The following is a 6,954-nucleotide window of genomic DNA, read 5'->3' on the forward strand; positions in this document are numbered from 1 at the left end:
TGGCTCGCGCCCCCCCCCCTCGGCCCGGCCCGCAGGAGCCCGAGTCGCCAGAGTAGCCCCGCACGGAGCATGCGCGCCGCGAGCTAGCAGAGGCGCCAGCCGGGCGCGGGGCCCGGGGCCCGCGGGCTCTGGGGCCCGGGCCGGGGGAGCCTGTCTACCCCGGGGACTTGGCGGGGCGGCGTCCCAGACAGAATCAACTTTCTGCCTTTACACGACACAGTCTCCTCTCGGCCTTCCCAGGACGGCCCTGGCTCGGTGCCACCCTGGTGCGCCTGGAGACCCCGAGCTTCAGTTGTGGGAGGAAGCCGTGATACGAATGTGAAGAGAGAAGGGCACCAAGCTGGACACGGTTTTTAACGTCTTTGCGGTCCACATGGCTTCTTTGTTTATAGGCACGATATATGTGTATACACAGCATATAGTGACTGCGCCGGAGATAGTCCCGATTTCATACAGTGGTGTACTGGGAGACCAAGAGATGAAAAGTGTAAAGCCCCGGGAACCAGCAGTTAGTGTAATGGCTATGTCGCTGGACTCCCACGTAGTAGACCGCGGTTCGCGTCCTGGACTTAGAACTCATGCCAGGTGCGTGTGCCTGCGTGCCCAAGATCCCGAGAGGAGAATGGAGGAGAAGGGATTGCGGCGTGACCATCCCCCCTGGGGGGTGATTTCTCGCTTTCTGTGTCTATGCCTCTCTCTGTCTGTCTGGCGAGCGCACGCGCCCTATAGCAAAAACCTCTCCCCCCAAAAAAGTGTAAAGCCCCAAGCACACGGAGGGCCAGAAGAGACATGGCAGTGACATTAATCATGCTTGAACAAGGTCTTTCCCTTGCACAGGCCCTTATGTATTCTCAAAATCACATCACAAAGTTTATATAAAACTTTTGGGGGGGGACAGATTTTTGCTGTAGGGCGTGTGCACTCGCTGGACAGAGACAGACAGAAAGTGAGAAATCACCCCCCGGGGAAGGTCGACCACACTGCAGTCCTTTCTCCTACATTCTTGTCCAGGGATTTTGGGCGTCTGTGCACCTGCTCCCCACCTGAGTTTCAATCTCCTGCTCCCAGACTCAAACCACAGTTAGTCACGTGAGAGTCAAGTGCCTTAACTACTATACTAAAACTTTTGAAAGAGTTTTTTTTGCATTGTTTTCTTAATCATGTGTTCCAAATTGTGTAGGCTTCAAGTTGTATAAAACCTAAATGACCCCTGGAACCCTGTCATATTCTTTTTTTTCTTAGAGAGAGAGAGAAATATTTGCTATAGTGTGTATGTGCTCCCCAGAGAGACAGAGACAGAAAGCGAGAAATCACCCCCCTAGGGGAGTGATGACCATGATGCAATCCCTTCTCCTCCATTCTCTCTCAGGATCTTGGGTACACTCGCATACACACCCAGCATGAATTTAAGCCACCAGGTCTGGGACTCAAACCACAGTCCACTAAGTGGTAGTCCAGCGATGCAACCATACGCCACCTCCTGGTCCCCACCAGTCATATTCTTACCAACTCAGAAAAGATCCCCTGACCTTAGGCTTCTCTGAATTGAACAGGCATGGAGCCTGGAAACTATCATTAGCACGAATTTCATTCCACTAAAGATGTTGAGCACATGACTTTCCATAGGCTATAAAGAAGACTGTCGAGCACTCTTTGTCCCCATCCGTGTGAAAGGAAAAGGAAGAACAGGGTTGGAGAAATCATTTCAGTTCCAGGATCAGTAGCTGAGCAATTACCTTCCTTTAAAACATACACCATTTGGTCATCTTGGCAAAACCAGAATGACAGAGATAAAAAACTTAGATTTTTCTAACCCAAGTGTCCACTGAGTCAAGAATGTCTTCTAATAAAGGGCCACATCCACAGTTGAATGTTTCGATTAAAAGGAAGTTTAGTGAGAAGCTTGTATTTCTCCAGTTCATCTTTCAGTCTGTGAGGGCAAAGACGTAGGTTTTTAAGAGGGTCCTTACTTTTTCCAGCTGTTCACAGTCCCTAGCTATACACAAGGCTGTCGAACTATTAATACTAGATTGCGATTTGTATTTTCTCAAAAGAAAGCAAAATTGTTAGTGGGACCTTTGATTCTTGGCCAAGGATGTTGGAAGGCTTCTCTGGATCAAATCTGATCTGAAGATACATTTTGTTTAGACAAGGCTGTATTTAAAATTTTTTAATCTGTTAATAATTTTTGCTTACATAAAACCAAGAGATATTTTAAAAATCTGTATTTCCAGCTTCTCTTGACCAAAAACAAAAAACAAAAACAAAAAAACAAAACAAAACAAAACAAAAAACTAGCAACACTAGGCCCTTGCATTCATGCAAGAGAATAACAAGCAGGCACCAGGTAGTGGCTGTCCTCTTAGAAAAGTATGCCATCCCATTTCCAGTTGGCTCTGCTCCCTGCCTGGCACTCTTCACCCCTTTATATAACCTGCCTAGTTTCTACAGGCATCTGAGTTGTTATCTCTGGGCTAGGCAAATAGAAATGTGATCCCAGTGTGTGTGGAAGATAATCCAAGAATGACACCAATAAAGTTTCCCAACCAGACAAATGGGTCATCTACAAATCATGTTAGATCCGTACCCTGTACTCTACAGTAGGATAAATTCCAGGTATGTCAAAGATGTAAATGTAAAATATAAAGCCATAAAGTAATTGGTTTATAACCTGGGAGTACAGAAGACCTTTTCCCTATGACACAAAATCTAGAAGACTAATAGATTTGATTTTTAAAAAGTATGATCAAGAGCAGTCAGGCGGCATCGTGGTTAGGGTGGCTGAATCTCACAAGGCCAACTGACCGGTTTGCATCTCAGACCTGGCAGCCTGAAAAACACGCCAGGTGAGTGTGTGTGCTTGGCCCAAATCCTGGGAAGAGAATGGAGGATAAGGAATTATGGCATGGCCATCTCTTCTAGGGGGTGATTTCTCATTTCCTTGCTCTGTTTCTCCGGTGACTGTATGTGCCCAATAGCAAACTAAAAAATAATACTGATAATAAAGTATGACAAAAAAGAATTCACCACAAGCTAAAGAAAAAGGCAAATCACCAACCAGAAAAAATACCTGCAACTCATTTTTGGAGAGTTACTTTCCCTGACATATGGAGGAGCTCCTATGAATCAGGAAAAAAAAAAAAAAAAGATAAACTCCATAAAGAGATAGTTTGGGGCAGCAGGTGGTATGGTGGCTAAGGTGCTGGACTCCTACATAGCTGACCATAGCTCGAGTCCCAGACCAGCAGCTTGAGGGCGTGGTGGCGCCCGCCCTATGCCAGACCAGCAGCTTGAAAATCACACTAGGCACATGTGCAAAATCCCAAGAGAAAAATAAAGGAAAAGGAATTTTAGCTGAGCCACCACCCTAGGGGGGATTTCTCAATTTCTCTCACTCTCTTTGTCTCCCTTTAGTGAGCTCATGCACCCTATGGCAAAATATAATAAAAAGTTCTCAAAAAAGGAAATATGAACATGTCTTAAACATACTAAAAATACTTGGCTTCACTCATAGCAAGAAAAACACTAAATTATACTGAGTAATCACTTTTCACCTAGTAGAATAGCACAGATCAAAAAGTCTGATTACGGGGGACCAGCAGTTAGCATAATGGCTATGTCGCTGGACTCCCACGTAGTCGACCGCGGTTCACGTCCCGGACCCGGTGGCTTAAAACACGCCGGGCGCATGTGCATCGTGCACGGGATCGTGTCCAAGATCCCGAGAGGAGAATGGAGGAGAAGGGATTGCGGTGTGGTCATCCCCCTGGAGGGTGATTTCTCATTTTCTGTCTCTCTGTCTGGCGAGCGCCTGTGCCCTACAGCGAAAAAAAACTCTCAAAAAAAAAAATAAATAAAAGAAGTCTGATTACGGGACAAGCATCTGGCGTAATGGCTGTGTTGCTGAACTCCCATGTAGTTGACCGCAGTTCAAGTCCTAGACCCAGTGGCTTAAACTCACACCGGGCACGTGTGTGTGTATATCCAAGATCTGAAGAGGAAAATGGAGGAGAAGGGATTGCAGCGTGACCATCCCCCTTGGGGCGTGATTTCTCGCTTTCTATCGCTCTCTGTCTTTCTGGCGAGAGCATGCTTCCTATAGCAAGAACCTCTCAAAAAAAAAGTCTGATTACATGTTATAATGATAAAGATATGGGAAAACAGACAGTTTATATATTTTTGATGGGAGTATAAATTGTTTTATCTTCCATCAAGGGCAACAAGATGAGATCTATCAAGTTTCAAAGGCATTCACCCTCTGACCTAGCATATTCTAGGAATATGTCTTATGGGCATACTTGCTCATCTGTCAAATCACTTAAAGACAAACAAGGTCATTCAGTTCAGTGTGTTCGTTGAAGCAAAAATAAAACAATAGAAACCCTAGAAACAAATAGTTATCACTAGGAATAGAATACTGATTCACTAAAAGTAAATCCAGGTGGAACCTATCAAGTTATTTTATTAGAGAGTGACAGAGAGGGAAAGTAAGAAATCACCCCCTCCTTCCCAAACAGGGATGGCCACGCCACAATCCCTTCTCCTCCAGTCTCCTCTCAGAGTTCTGGGCATGCATGCACATGTGCCTGGCGTGGTTTTCAAGCTGTCAGGTCCACAACTTGAACCACGGCCAACCATGTGGGAGTCTGGTGCCTTAACCACTATCTTACCTGCTGGCTGCTCTATAAGGCTATTTTAAAAGAATCAGGCCCTTATGGCATATTCTCTAAGATATATTACAAAACAAAAAGAGCAAGATGTATAAAACTGAACATGATGCCATTGTTTTTTATTTTTATGATGCATTTGTGAAGGAAAGAAAAAGAGGTAGCACTTTATTATATTTTATTTGTCAACAAGACTTTTGTTGCCCCAGGGATGAAAACTGGGTGGCTGGAGGGGAGACTTTTTACTGTGTACAGATTTTGTGTACTACATACAGTCAACACTGTGTGACTTTTGTATCTTCAACCATATGAATGTGGCACTTATTCAAAACACTGACTAAATCTTTTTGAATAAACAATTTTCAGCCTGATTATAAACATTTGCTTCAATAAAAAAATGGAAGTATTAAACACATTGACACTATAAAAAGGAGAGGCTGTGTATATATAACAAAAAGCTGAGTTATAAATTTAAACTGAAATTAATAATCTAATTACCATAATAATAATTTACTAAATAGTAATTTTGCTTGTCTCTGTAAACTCTAGAATGGCCCAGTAGCCTGCTTTTTGAGAGAGCCAGATCCCACACGGCCAACCACCATTTGAATCCCAGCTCCAGTCCTGTGTGTCTAAAATGCCAACAGGTTAGAAAAATGGAGAAGGGATTGCTCTCAGTCCACAACCCATTGCAGGGTGCTTTGGCTCTTTCCATCTTTCTGTCTTTCTTAGGAAAGTGCAGGTTTATTAACAAACAAAACAAAATCTCAAATGGCTTTTGGGAAATAATTTGAATGACCCAAGCACACCTTAAATTATAAAAGACATCTTAAGTTCTTAGGCCCGGTGTTGGTGTCGTAGTGGTGCACAGGTAGCACCACCACTTGGGGGGCTTGAAACTGCACAGGAGGCCTGAGTTCAGTTCTCCACCCAATCTGAATAGGCAGGTCACAGTTGTGTATGCCTCTAATTCTAGTTAATTGGGAGGCTAAAACAGGAAGACTGCCACACAGCAAGTCCCTATCAAAAAGATCTCTCTGTCTTTCTTATGTTCCATTGCTTTCATTTAAAACAAAACAAAAACTCCCACTAAAAAATATTTTCAAAAACACTTACTTAACATTTTCCCATTTACTGTCTCATACTTCCTCAATTTATTTAAAGCCTCAAGAGCTGCCAGTCAGTAGCTGACCAAAGCAACACCACAGGAAACAATCAATTTTGTCACTCACTTTCATGGTTCACTACCATAGCTAGTTCTGGTCCTGTTAGTCCACCTGCCTGAAAGACGCTGGAGTAGCCACTCGGACTCTCTTTTATCTATGATCCTTATTGGGAGGCCCATGCCCAGACCAAACCCCTACTAAAGGCAGTATACCAAAAATGTCTTCTTAAAAGGAACTACAACTTTTCACAAAATTTCAAAGTAGATTTACTTATTGTACTCCCTATCCCCACTCCCCCAAAACTTCATGTGTATAGATGTTATATACAATCTGCTCTTGAACAGAAATAACGTCACTTGGCCTCTGGGGTATGGAGATGACACTGGAGTCATCCAGATATTGCCAACATTATCAGCAGAAAGTAATTCTTTTTTTCTTTTTTTAGCCTTTTGCCATAGGGTGCGTACATTCACCAGAGAGACAGAGAGGAAAAGTGAGAAATCATCCCCCTGGTTATGTTGCTGAATGCCCCACATGGGTGATTGCAGTTCGAGTTCCAGAACTGGAGGCTTCAAACTCGGACTGGGCACGTGTGCATGTGTGCCCAAAATTCCAAGAGGAGAATGGAAGAGAAGGGATTGTGGCGTGGCCAAAATTCCAAGAGGAGAATGGAAGAGAAGGTATTATGGCGTGGCCATCCCCACCCCCCGGGGTGGAGTGTGATTTCTCGCTTATGGTCTCTCTGTCTCTCCAGCAAGTGCACGCCTCCTGTAGCAAAAATCTCTCTTAAAAAAAAAAAAAATCTGAGAAAAAGAGGCCATCAAAGGTTGGAGCATCTAGGCGTCCTGAGAAACAACAATCAGTGTGGCTAGTGTAGTTTGGGAAGATAGACCCCCTCCTTGGCCTTGTTCATAAACTGGTATCCCCCAAAGACACCACCAGTATTCCTAATTAAACACATTTAAGTAAAATTATATCTGAAAAGCATGGAATAAAAAATCACTGTTGTCTATCCCATCATCTTTCAGAGCAATATAGTTTACACAGTTTATTCTAAAGATACAGTTTTAAGCAGAACTTGGCTGAAATTCAAGGTTCTCTGATGAGTGAGGTCTTTCCCT

This window comes from Tupaia chinensis, unplaced genomic scaffold, assembly GCF_000334495.1.
Source record: "Tupaia chinensis unplaced genomic scaffold, TupChi_1.0 Scaffold000688_1, whole genome shotgun sequence".
Taxonomy (NCBI): Eukaryota; Metazoa; Chordata; class Mammalia; order Scandentia; family Tupaiidae; genus Tupaia; species Tupaia belangeri.